This window comes from Eulemur rufifrons, chromosome 18 (assembly GCF_041146395.1).
Source record: "Eulemur rufifrons isolate Redbay chromosome 18, OSU_ERuf_1, whole genome shotgun sequence".
Classification (NCBI taxonomy): domain Eukaryota; kingdom Metazoa; phylum Chordata; class Mammalia; order Primates; family Lemuridae; genus Eulemur; species Eulemur rufifrons.
Window position 1 is genome coordinate 60,029,805 of NC_091000.1, and position 14,791 is coordinate 60,044,595.

A 14,791-nucleotide genomic window follows, 5' to 3' on the forward strand; every position below is an offset into this window, starting at 1 on the left:
CCTGACAGAAGAATTTGAAAAGTCTCCTTTTAAATTCTGACAGACTTCCTCCCCCAGAAATTATCTATCTATCCATCTATCTATCTGTGCATGTATACATATTAATAATGCAATTTGGCCTAGAATCCCTGCCACTATAGTTCCTTAAGTATTATTGAGTTTAATAATCTGAAATTCTTTTAAATTTAGTTTTGTTAGCTATTTATAGTTCAAACTTTATTCACGTCACATGGACAAATATAAGCATAGATTCCACCCTTTGCTTTTGTATCTCCTATCTCAAGGGCTGTAACACATTTTTAAGACACAGTTAGTCTGGATTCATGTCTGTCTTTCGAAGGTATGTGCGTCAATATGATTTCTAGTGTAGGTGGCTAGACAGAATGCAAAAATGAGTTGAAATCATTGTCCAATAATTAAATGATCCTATCTTGTAAATGTGAAAAACCATAAAAAGTGGCAAGAAGATTAGAAATCAGGACATCTGAATTCTAGTCCAAGTAGGACAAGATCGAATTAAGTGATTAAAACTTAGTTATCTCAGTCAAACGTCTCATCTAAAAAATAAGGGCTTTTATCTGAAAGATCAGTGAAGAACACATCTCCCAGAACTCCATAACGTAGCTGGCAACCCAGACGTTTGCACAGAATATTTAATAAACACAAGAGGGTGCTGGAGCCAGAGTTTGCTCCACAAAAGAGGAGTCGTATCCTTTAAATATGCCTTTCCTTCTCTCTCTTTCTCTCTCTCTCTCCTGTTTCATGTGAGTACTGCAGAGGATGTTAAGCCCAGTAAAAACAACAGCTTTGTTTTACCTTGTTTAGGAATTCATTTGTTCTCATTGTTTCCTGTTTTTATTCAAAAGGATTAAAACTAAGCTTGGTAGGCTTCTAAAGTTTCTAGTGTTCCATTTTGGCTTAAAATTTTTCTGGAATTTTTTTAAAAAAATCATTTTTTCTTAGCTGTTTTAGTTGAAAGAACATTTTCTTTTTCATATGTAAGTTTTCTCGTTTTAAATGCCCTGTGACACAGACTCCCCCATAAATAATATTATATGGCAGTTTGGTTGCTGGCATCAGTTTTGCTTCCTCACTTTAAGAAAAATTAGGTTTCCTTCAGTGCTAAGATGTGCATACTTTCCTGAGTCACTGGGTAGGGCCACCACCTGATGGAGACCACACGTGCAGTAAGCTTGCACACACAGCGTCACCCCCATTAGTAACCATAAAGAAATTCTGATATTAATAATGAAATCTTCTTGCACAGTACTATTTATATTATTAGGTTATTCTACCGCATTTTCTTCATTGGATCTTCCTCACAAGGCTCTTTTGAGGCAGGAGTGGCATATGTCTTATTTTATTTTATTTTTTTCTAGAAAAGGTGTAGCTCTGTTGTCAGGGCTAGAGCACAGTGATATGATCATAGCTCACTGCAACCTCAACCCCCTGGGCTCAAGTGATCCTCCTGCCTCAGCCTCCTGAGTAGCTGGGGCTACAGGTGTGCACCATCATGCCTGGCTATGTGTCATTCTTTGATGAGGGAGAAATGGAAGATCAGAGAGAACAAGTTACCAAGAATGCAAGTGGTGGAGCTGGAAGAGAACCCATATTGAACTCTGGCCCCTGGTCCAAGACTCAGCCACAATGTCACCTCATCTTCCCTCTCCAAAGAAACAGGCATTTCCTTCAGCCCTAAACGAAAGTGAAAATTTTATTTGAAATCACTACAAAACCTGATTTCACATTAATTCACACGCCATCAGAACTTTTGCTATTAATACTAGTTGGAAGAAGGGGCAAGGAGCAATAAATCTCTTAGAGTTGCCAATAATCTGCTAGCTCTATGATCTATACGCTGTTGTTCTCATCCTTTTGCTTTAAATCCCTGAGGCATGGCATGAAGCAGCGATTTCTGAGTGCGATTCTTCATATCCTTTCCTTTCTCTTAGTTTTTCTTTAAAGAAAATTTTTTGTTTTAAAAACAAAAAGAAAAAATGGTACTGATAATATGTGTGAATTATTTTCTCTTTGACTTTGCCACATGACAAGTTAATAAAATTTATTTTTAGGTGCTTTAATTAGCATCTTAAATTGCTTTCTTCTTTTTCGTGCTATCTTTGTAACCTATTTTTAATACAACAAGTGCTTGAAATTGTGCACCCCATGTATGGACTTCTCTAATTTCCAAATCCTAGGAAAATGCAGTGAGAATAAACTATAGAATGATGAATTTGGATATCTGGGGAATCAGGTTTTGGGAGAATAAACATGAGGTGTTTTATAGTTTCTATATCTTGGCTCTGATCATAATCTCAGTCTATTTTTGCAGATAAAATAGTAGCTTCTTTTGTTTGTACCACGAAATGCATTATCACAATCAAAAGAGAAAAAAAGGATTTTAAGCTGCGTTATCAAGATGGCAGCTTCCGTGTTTTATGACATGAGAAAAACCAAATCTACACTCTGACAAATGCAAGTGCTCACCTTTGCACCCTTGCGTTAGTATAATGGCATCCAGAGTAACATATACATTTTCAACTACTGACTTTAGTGAGGAAGTAAATGCTCCAGCATTTGGGTGTATTGCTTTGTCTAGAGAATCTACTCGAAGTCCCCACATACTTTTTCTTTTGGATTATCTTGGTTCTGTGCAATAACAGATTGGATAGAGTTTATGAGCCAAGCTAGACATATGTATAATCAGAATTATAAAACTGTCTGCACATTCATAGCGCCAGCTCTTACCTGGACATATCTTTGTCAGCCTGTGAGTCTGACCACACTGCTGTCACTGTGGTACAGCCACGTACAAGGTATCCTAATGAAATCACGTGATGTTTACACCCATCCTTGATGGAGCCTCCCAAGCCTCTTCAGCATGAAGCAGCATTTTTTAATAAAAGATCCTTTGCTGCAAATGAAAACAAAATATGTTCATATTTTTGATTATTAATCTCTTGTGTAAACTTCTAACACTGTAAAGTAAGATCTAAGGTAGCCCAGAAGGAAAAGAACTTGTGGATTCTTCCCATATACACTGGAGCCCAGAGTGTAGCCTAACACTATTAACAGTACTCGAATGGAAATTTTGATGGAAGGAAACTATGCGGTATTTGTGAAATACAGGAAACACTGGATATCTTTCTTTTTTTTCATACCCAAACATCTATTTATAATTACTTGTTAAGGGATTTAGAAACAATAATAATTTTGGAGAGGCTGACAATTAGAGCAAATCTGTAGGTGATTTTTAAATACCCAGTATAAACAGATGCGTTTTTCCCTCTAAAAATATTGAATGCTTATAATTATAGTTTATAAGAATAAAGAACTCTTTCTCCTCAGTAGATGACGATTGAAGTTTGTGAATCATTGCAAGTACATATGCCAAGAAAACAGCTGAATTTATTTTAATTTAAAATGCATATAGCCAGCTCATTCAATAATGGGTATGGATAAAGAAAAAACAAGATAAATACACAGTGGAAATGGGCTTAAATTTTCTGGGACTTTGGAAAAATATTTACCCCTTCTCAGGCTCAGTTTCCTTAACTGTAAAGGAGTGCTGACCTCATAGTGTTAATAAGATAATTAAATGAAAAAAAAGATGCAAAGTGTTTAGCAGAATACCTGGAACATGGTAGATTGTCATACATTTTAATAATTATTAATTCTCATTATTTCACAAATGCTGTTCAATATCTTGAGTGTACATCGACGTTGATGTAAAGCTTACTAAAATTCTACACCATAAATTTCATAGAAATGCTTTCTATCCTTTTTAAAGAAAATTCATGTCATAGTTATGTAGTTTCCCATGATGTTTTCTATCTTCATTTTTGTTTTATTACACAAATGTAACATATGACGACATGCTCTTTTTTGGAAGCATTAAAACATTATTTATAAGTACCTAGTGTTAGGGTAAATGCCTAACCTCATTGTAGATTTCTATTTAAATTTTGGTCTTGTTTAGTTGGTTACCTGAATACATTTCTTTTTTTAAAAAACCATGAAAACATTACTTGTAGATAATACTGTTAGGGGAAACACTCCTCCTCTTCATGGAACAATAGTGACTGTAGCAGTAAAAGCAGTGACAACAAGAGCAATCTTGGCCTTGGGCTTCTCGTGCTCTGTACCTTCCATCCTCACCGCTGCCAGGGATGACACGGAGAAACACGTTATGGAATTGGTGGTGACCACCACTGGTGCACATTTTTAAGTACGGTAGAGCCAACCTACGAAAAACTACAAGATTGAGAAATCGATCTCTACTTTCTGGCTCCGACCAATGTGGAGTTACACAGAACTAAACTCCCCTCTCGTGAACTGTCCCAAAGCTTGGCCTGGTGGCAGGGGTGGGGTTGGGGTGGGAATGAATGCAGGGAAGGCAAAAATGATAACAGGCGAGGGAACAACCACTACAAGCCCATTTGGTCATTAACTCAGCCACCTGCTCCATCATAGCCTTCATCAGTCACAAAGCTGGCATTTGGGTCTCCATCTACATGTTAATTCGTTCTCAGCTCTGGTAGAAAAACAAGTGTATGTATTATTTGTTTGCCCCATAAAACGCAACCAGACCCTGAATGCCTTTCCCACAAACTTCAGTGCCTCCCTGGCGACGTCCAGTGCTAGGAGTTGTGCCATTCCATACCTTGTCCTGTGCGTTTGCATAAAAATATATGATTGTATAATTCTATACTCCATTTGTTTATGTCTCTCTGTATTTTTAATATAAATTGTATACTATAGTATGACTTCCTCTGCAACTGGTTATTTTTATCTCAAAATATGTCTTGGAGATCCATCCATCCCTCTAATGCTTTCTTTTTAGTCACACTTAGTATTCCAGAGAAGGAAAATGCTATAGTTTATTCAGGCATTAATCTATTTTTTTTTTTTTTTTTTTTTGAGACAGAGTCTCGCTCTGTTGCCCGGGCTAGAGTGAGTGCCGTGGCGTCAGCCTAGCTCACAGCAACCTCAAACTCCTGGGCTCAAGCAATCCTCCTGCCTCAGCCTCCCAAGTAGCTGGGACTACAGGCATGCACCACCATGCCTAGCTAATTTTTTCTCTATATATTTTTAGTTGGCCAGATCATTTCTTTCTATTTTTAGTAGAGACAGGGTCTCGCTCTTGCTCAGGCTGGTCTCAAACTCCTGACCTCGAGCAATCCACCCGCCTCGGCCTCCCAGAGTATTAGGATTACAGGTGTGAGCCACCACGCCCAGCCTCAGGCATTACTCTATTGAAAGACATTTAGGTTGTTTACAATTTTTCAATACAACAACAATAAAATCACACAATGAACTTTTTTGTTCATGTCCTGTTGGCCACTGTTCCTGTAGGGCTGATATGGGGAAGTGGGGATTGCTGGCACATACACTCTGCATTTTTAGTTCTAATAAATATCCCTAAATTGTGCTTTGGAACAGCTCCGTCGACTCAGACCTCCCTCTGCCAGTTGTGACTGAAGACACTGCTCCCTCCACAACTTCACCCACACCAGATGTGCTTAGATTTTTAATATTTGCCTATCTGGTTATAAAAAACCTTATTTCATTTTAATTTGCATTTCTCTCATTTCTGTTGAAGATGTATGTTTTTTTCCCTTGTATCTGTTGAACAATTGTATTTTTTCTACTGTGATTCCGTATTCTTACCTTTTGAACATTTTCCTACTGGGTCGTTTGACTTTTTCTTGCTGACTTGTAAAATACTTTAAATATGTTTTGGATGAGAAGCCTCTGTCAGATATATAAAAGCAAATGTCTTTTCCCAATCTAACTTGTCTTTTGAACATTTTAATGTTTTTGTATAGCACCAAAGTTTCACCTCTTGATGAACTTGAATTTATGAACCTTCATGATTTTTGTTTTTTGTTTCCTACCTGCAAGCCCTTTCTACCTCAATGTCATAAAGGTAGCATTCTATTGTTTCCTTATAAGCTTATAGCTTCCTGTTTTGTAGTTATGCTTTGAAATGTTATCTTAGGCGATTCAAATTAAATTCACAAGAAATATAAACCCAACAAATCAAAGCCTTTCAAACATTGTTTATAAATTAATCAAATTCATTTAAATATTTAACATTACAAGTATAAATTTTATATATCTGGTTCTCTCGAGTACTTCGAATACTGACATGGGAGATATACAAATTAAAAACAAAAACAAATATTACCAAACACAAAAATTCTCCCTATTGCTTAGCTAGTGTATTAGAAAGACACATTGTGGTTTAAAGTAAAAAATTTCAGAGCATGAAGGGACGTTTGATTGTCAGCCACTGTCTTATGGTTTCAGATTTCTAACTTTGGTCTCCCCAAATTAACAACAATTAATGTAATAGAAATAAGAGGGAATTTGAATGCCTACTATAGGCTATGTAGGTCCTGTAGTAAACACCCTATTTGAGATCTCATTTAATCCTCACACTGATTTCTGAGGTTGGTATTATTATGCCCATTTTATAGATGAGGAAATTGAGGTACAGGGAGGTTCGACGAATTCCTCTAGTTTAGAAAGCTTGTAGGCAGAGGAGGAAGGATATGATCCCAGGCACTGTGTCTCCAGAGCCTGTGCTGGTACCTACCATGGCCCCTTCATATCACTTTTAAAGAATGGAGAGTATTTACCCTCTTTGGACATCACTTTCTTCATTATTAAACGGAGGAGTGAGCTCAAGTTTGCTTTTTATTCCTAAAGTCCCCGGATTCTTAAAACACACCCAAGACTTAAAAAAATGAAACTACCTAGTGTCAAACCATATACCAGTCTGAGTAACCAACTATTTCTAATCACCGCCTAACGTTCTAATTCAGATATCCTCCTGTCGTCGGGGCTCACCTGGACGTTGCCAGGCGATGGGTTCCAGCATAACTGGAGACGCAGAGACGCATCAGACTAAGCGGCTGACGTGGGCTCCTGGTAGCGTCAAGAGGTTTATTATTATCTAAGGCTGGTCTCTAGGCAGCCCCGGGCTCTATGGAGGGCCCAGCTGTGATCACCTGTGAAGAAACCTCCTCCCTGTGCCCACTCCCTGCTAGGTTCCACCAAGAATAAAGCCAACCCCAGCAGAGCCCAGGAAATGTGTACCCGCCTTTCCAGATTGTCCTTCGTCATCCACAAAGATTGTACACACTTCCCCGCCAACCGACAGCCTATCTTCTTTTTGAGAATGCACAGGAAGACTTGACTTTTTTGAACTTTAAGAAAGAAGAGTTCACGTAAGCTGTTAGAGATGACTGTTGGTTTATTCATTTTACTTCTGCTTAGTCTGGTTTTTCTGCAAAGCACTTAGAAAACATTTTAAACATAGCACCGCATTTAATAACAGGGTGTAAGGAGTTTTTAACAGAATCACAGATAAAGATCTCACCGTGGTCTTGCATGTGGTAGCTGCCTCATTAGTATCTGTTCCATTGTAAAGCATTCAGAATGATTGAAAAACTCTAATAATTAGTGCTAACATTTATTGAGATATTACTGTGCACCAGGAATTGTGAACTACCTTACATACTTTAATCTTTTACAGCTTTAATCTTCCCCCAAAATTCTGTCACGTGGGTACTTACTTTTGCCCTAACTTACAGATGAGAAAACTGAAACCCCCAAAATAAATAATTTGACAATTATCTGGTAAGTTGTCAACCTGGGATTTGAATTCAGGCAATCTGTTCTTAAGCACTATATTACTTGTTTCCATACGCAATACTTAAAAGAACCTAAAATTTAGCTTATATTTTGATTTGACAAAAAGATAAACTATAAAACATCAGCACTATCTAATATTAATTAGATACTAATAGTAATTAGATACTAATAAGAAGTTAATAATTTGTGAATTAATCATTAATCAGATACTAATAATATTGCTGCAATGTGTAGATTATAAACCTTGACATATTTTTTGCAAATCTATTCTCTTTTGTCCATACCCCATTTGGTCATAAATTTGTGAGATGACATAACAATTAGGGATACAATCTATAGCCATTGAAATAATCCTTGTGCAGAGATTGAATTAAAGTTCAACCACATTCCAGCCGACAGATCTAAGTGGCCCCCGACTCTGGATTGAATTAACGAAATGTACAATTTTTAACAAATCATTTACATTACAAATTATTTACAAATATATCAAGCATGTGTTCTTCATGGTGAAAAGACAGTTATTTAAATAACTACAATAAAAGCAACAGAAACAGAAAACTTTAAGTGCCTCTGACAGACAATAAAAGTCTGTCATGAAAATATTTTATCTTTTTCAACTGAAATTCTAAAGAACATATGACTCTACCTATAGCAGAAACTTTTAAGTGTTTTGATGCCCGAATCTATTGTGTCTCCCAAATCCCTCTTTTTTTGAAGGATTTAGAAAAATGACAACAAAGTGTTCGCAGGAATTTGTTTAGTTACAAAACAAAACAAACAAAACATTTTTCTAGGATTGGTCCCTGGGGTCCCTGTGTCAATTCTGATCCTTATCTCCATTTAAAGGACCATCAGAGCACTGACCTGGAGGCACTCGGGGGTTGCTTTAAGCATCAAAGAGGGTTGATACACCATGGTAGTGAGTATTTTACAACTATTTCCAATGGAGGCTGAGACCACGAAAATTATTTTTTATTAAGCATCTAACTTTATGGCCATTAACAACAAGAAGCCCTTAATAATTTGGGTCTGATTTTTTTAAGTAAATTTTTAAAATTATTTTATTTTTCTCCCCATAGATGATTTTTTAAAGTTCAGTTTCTTCTAATCTATGTGGATTCAAAAGATTTGTAGACTGTGAAATGATGCAAGTTATTTCATCAGAATAGTTAGCATCCTTTTAATGAAGATTGGATTTTTCAATCAATAATTATTATGATTGCATGTGGTTGATTATAAATAAGTAGACTCTGCATGAAACTGTAAACTATTCCTAGCGAATATGAATGCTGAAATAAGGAAAAATATCTTGCTGTATAATGAATGTATAGAGATGTCCCCAAACAACTAAATTGAAATATATCAAAGGGTACAACTGCTGAATCAAAACCAGTCTTAACATTTGACCCTACTGGGCAAAAATAAGCTTTGCTATTAGCAAAGAAAACTAAGCATGCCTGGCTAATTGACTGATCTCAAAGCTGGCTTTTCTTTCCATGACTGACCTCCAGGAATGTAAAACCTTGATGTCTTTCACCTAACATGCTTTCTTTAGATCCCATTTGGCAACATTCATAGATAACTAAACATACTGTCTTTTAAGTAACTGAAAACAAATGAAAGATGTCTTGTCTCAAGCAAAACCAACTACATAACAAATGTCTATTGGTTGTCGTGAAATATCTTTTTAGAGCCCACAAATACATGGACAACATAAAAGATATTTAATGATTCACTTCCACATTTCAGGAACCAAAAGTAAGAATTAGAAGAAGAAAAAAAGTTAACTTCTGTATAGTGACCTCTATTGGCTTATACCGCTATGGAATCACTTGCTAAATAAAACAAATATTTCTTTTTCTCTTTCACTGCCTTTGTACATAAAATTTATAAACATCTTCCTTTCCATCGAAATTCCTATTATTGCTTTCTTTCCATTATATTTAAATCTGTGCATAAAAAAGCAGTACAATTTGATGCCACCTTTCCTAGAAGAAATATGTTAAATAACTATCTTTGCTGTTAAATGTAATAGAAAATTGCTTTATTTCTTTTTGGAAATATTTCTGAAAGTATCAAACTCAGGGACTTAAAATATTGTTATAATATGTTGTGCTGTATTCAAACCATGTCTATACCCAAAACAATGTGAATCTATGATCAACTTTCCTCCCTTCAACCTAACATATCATCATATGATATGTAACAAAGACATTTTTCTGAATGATTAATAATTGAAACCTAATATACTTGGAAATATACACATTTTATGCTTGATTAGAATTGTCACTTCGGCTTGCCCTTTTATCTCCTGCTATTTAAATTAAATGTTTCTTCACTAAATATTTTTATGCCTAATATTATATCAATTGTGAGAAAGGGCATAGAAAAAGGTTATAAAATCTATTATCTACACAAATATACATGGCACTGGACTTACTCATTTCAGTAGGAAACTTAAATGGAATGCTTTATGAATGCTAAATAGACTTTCACCTAAAAATGAATACAATACAAGCCAATTACTGTAAATCATTGCCAAAAAAGCAGCATGCTACAATGGAAAAAAATGGACCTAGTTTTAAATCCCAGCCTCGCTACTAAACTAGCTTTGTAATCCTCAGCAATTTTCTCAACCATAAAATGGGAACATCATATAGTACAGCATTTGTTGTAATTGTTAAAATTAAAGATGCTGCATTATGTATAATTGACTTGTTCCTAAAATACTCTATCATACCGACAGAGCGTGACCTACATATAATTTCAAAGCTTCTATCTAGTAAGAATATCTTGTCAGTTTAAGTAACTAAGAAAATTTACCTAATTTGAAAAGCAATTTATAGATATCTCTTTAAGCCAGGATGCTTTCTTAATTTGAAGTGCATAACAATCACATAAATCAGTTACATCTTTTCAGAATTAGATTTATGGCCGAGGTGGGGGGGAAATAAAAATAAAAACTTACCTAGATCCTTAACTTGCATTCTTCCATCATTACCTCAATGTGTAATACCCACTCCCACCAAAAACTATCTAGCTCCTCAAAAATATAATCCTTCAGTATCTAATGTAAGCCTCAGGCATGATGGAATGAGACAACCCTAGCTTCTCAGAGAATAAAAGCAAAGTCTTAATGATTAGAAAACCTTTGTTAAATGTCACAGGGACTATTTATTTTAATTATGTCTAAAAGGCCGAAACTACAAAGTGAGCAAAACTTGATTCATGACTTTCAGAAAAATGTCTGCCTTCTTCTTGATAACATAGGGTGTCCCAAAATTTGCCATACATAGGGAAAATGGGGAATTGTAGCTAAATGCACCTTTATTTACCAAATACTCATTACAAAATTTTCCAAAATTTTTTCTTTGTATGGAGACTTTTGGGACACCCTGTAGAATGTGGGTGGATCATGGATCCGAGCCTTGGGCTCATCTCGGCTGCCCCCGTCAGCTTCCTCAGAGGAGATCCTGTTCCCAGAATCCAAACTCTCGGTGTTCACTGCTTCAAAATCAAGTGGAGGGAGCGAAGGACATTTAAGCATCTCCTCCCCTCACTGATCGTGATACAGCTTAAAGCAGCAGTCCCCAACCTTTTTGGCACCAGGGACTGGTTTCAAGGAAAACAATTTTTCCACAGACTAAGTTCGGGGGGGGGGGGGGATGGTTTTGGGCTGATTTAAGTGTATTACGTTTATTGTGCACTGTATTTCTGTTATTATTACATTGTAATATATAATGCAGTAATTATACAACTCACCATAAATGCAGAATCTAATGCCGCTGCTGATCTGACAGGAGGCAGAGCTCAGGCAGTGATGTGAGCAATGGGGAGCGGCTGTAAATACAGATGAAGCTTTGCTCACTCCCCCACCGCTCACCTCCTGCTGTGTGGCCTGGGTTCCAAACAGACCATGGGACAGGTCTGTGGCCTAGGGGTTGGGGACCACAGGCTTGAAGGATTGGTGTGAATAATACTAGATCTTGCAGTCTTCCTTAAAGATGAGTATGTTCCACCATATTTATGTCTGGTTGTTATGCAAATATGAGTTTTAGTTTGTGAACCATGAATTCCCACTAGCTTCTTTCTGGGACATTAAAACTGGTTTCACACAAAAATTAATGGGGACATTAATTGGGGCATGGAGTGTCCCTCACAAAAGCCCCCCTGCCCTTCCTTCATAATCCCTGAACTCTCGCTCCTCCACTGGAAAGACAACTTCCTCCATATTATTTCTGCTCTGTGACTCTCCCTAGGTGCTTTCTTAGCCATGATGAGGAATCATCAGGTTGTCCTGTCTCCAGCCTTCTGGGCTTGGCCTCAAAACGTGCTCAGTTGTCTGTACCTTATTCAAGCTAGGAGTTCACAAATCCGTTTCGAAGGAAGCTCCCAGGCTGCTGATCATGAGGGACTAGAACATGGCTATCTTTTACCTGGGTCTAAATAATGTATTTCTAATATTCCCAAGATTATGCTTTTTCTTGAGGTGGGGAGAGAAAGGGGGAGGAGGATGGCACATACTGAACTTTGTATAAATGAAACTGCTATGTTTCTTAGTACAGTTACGTTTTCAGCCCAAGAACCAGAGCTTCTGCTTTCCTGTTAAAGTCTGCCTTATTCATATCCAGCCCGTCTCTCCAGTTGGTTGAATCTTCTTGTACACTGAGACTCACCTATTTGGGCATCAACAAACGTCTCCTATTGCATTTACCAATTAAAAAGAAAGGGTACTGTGGCCAGCTTGGCAAGGGATAACCTGTTTGCTTTCAATCCTCCTCTGCATTACTTTCCTTTCCTCCTTTTGCTGTCCTGTGATTGCCACCCCCCTTCCATAAATTACTGGCACATTAGAGAAATGATGTTGTAGAAGGTCTTTTGAATCTAAAGCCTGTGCTCCTTTCCTTACATGACTTTGACCCATGGAGTGCCCTTTCCATATGACGAGCTCACACAGTACTAATCATCTTTAATCCAGCCCATAATGTTACCATGGCATTGTCTATTCCCTTGGTCTCAGTGCGCTCACGTTTCCTGCACCTGTGTGAAAGTGCAGTGCGGGTGCATCACACAACCCTGGTTTCAGACATCAGCTCCAGCATCTGCAGGACAAGGTTTCATAACATTTGGGAGATGCAACCTCCTCACCTATAAAATGGGGAGACAATGCTTCCTGTTCCTATGAACTAAAATAAAACCTTAACCGCCCCCCCCCCCCCGCTGACTGAATGGACCCCCTCTTGGCCAAGAGGACCCCAGAAGAACCTTAAAGCTGAGTTGCTGGCCATGAAGAGAAGGGAGATTGGACACACCTTGTCATGCCCCCTCCCTTTTGGAGTTAACTGTTTGTAACAATAAGACACTAAATCATTAACAGGCCTTAAGGCCATGCAAGACAAAGGTTAAACCACACCTGCAGGAAACCATCCATTTACTTAACAGATCACTCTGAGTCTCAGTATATGTCCAAGTGCCTGGTGGCTTGTCCATGATTAACAAACTTCCTTATCTTAACTTAAAACATGCCAAGCCTCCCCCCTCCCCCCACCAGAGATCCAGCCTTTTCCGGCCAAACCAATGTACACCTTCCATGTATTGATTTAAGATTTTATATGTAATTCCTGTCTCTGTGAATGTATAAAACCAAACTAACCTGGCCACCTCAGGCACATTTTCTCAGGACCTCTTGAGGCCATGGGCTCTAGGCTGTTGGTCATACACTCTTGGCTCAGAAAAAAACTCTTTATTTTACAGAGTGTGAGTTTTTTTCCCATTAACACTCAGAAGGATTAGATAAGATTACAGATGGCATATAGTAGAGATAAACGCTGATTCTCCTCCACATTCTGTCTATAATGTCCCGTCTATGGTCCCTGGTTAACAAAGTCCCTTCAAGGCCAAATTTAGACACCACATTCTCTTTGAAACATTCCCTGATCAACTCAGCCAGGAACTCTCCCTCATTTGCAATCCTACCACCCTTGGTTGTATCAGTTTTTATGCCACTCAAGGTACTTTGCATCTTGCTTACTTACTCTTCTACTAGAACTTAAGCTCCTGGAGGGCAGACATCATTTAATTTGCATTCCCAAGGTGTTTTCTGCATTGTTGGTGCTAAATAAGTATGTTTTGAACTATGAGTGAATTCTCTCTTCCACTTAGACTGGTCCCAGCACGTGCTCATCTTAGCCTCCGTGACTCTATTTTTGTTCTACTGCTTGGCGTCATGTCTATTCCAAAGTCCCAAATCCTGCACCTCCTTCAAAATACAGCAATCCCCAACATACACAAACCATGTTTTAATTCCTGAAGGCAATAATTTTCTTAACTCTCATATATTTATAGTCTATGGTTTCTATGATGTATGTAGTCTAGCATTATTTCCTAGTTTATGTGATCTGTCTTAAGCAGACATGCTCCTTTGGGGTAGAAAGCATACCTTCTAATTTCTTTTGCATCTTGCATAGCATTGGAGTTGGTTGGTACTTAAATCTTTACTGGATTTTGGATGCTCAAGAGTCTTCTTCAGATACAAGCCTGATTCGGAAGACACGAAATACCTAAGAGCAGGTTATGTCTCTGTGCTTTTTACAGAACCTTGTATAAGCAAGGTTCCAGATAAGTCTGAGTGTGCAATGACTATTAATAGGAACCCAATATATTTAAGTAAATGCCTCATGATTTTCAGATTACAGATGCTCCTTGATTTATGATGGGGTTACGTTCCCATAAACCCATAGTAAGCTGATATTTTTTTAAGTTGAAAATGCATTTAATTCACCTAACTTACCTTAGCCTAGCTTACCTTAATTGTGCTCAGAAACTTACATTAACCTACAGTTGGGCAACACCATCTAACACAAAGCCTATTTTGAAATAAAGTCTTGAATATCTTGTGTAATTTATTAGCTACAGTACATGGTACAGTATCAGGTGCTTACCTTCGTGATGGTGTAGCTGACTGGGATCTAGGCTCCCTGCCACCACCCAGCATTGCAAGACTATTGCATACTCCATATTGCTAGCCAGGGAAAGATCAAAATTCTAAATCAAAGTATGGCTTCTACTGAATGTGTACAGCTTTCTCACTATCCTAAAGTAAAAAATTCTAAGTTGAAACATCGTAAGT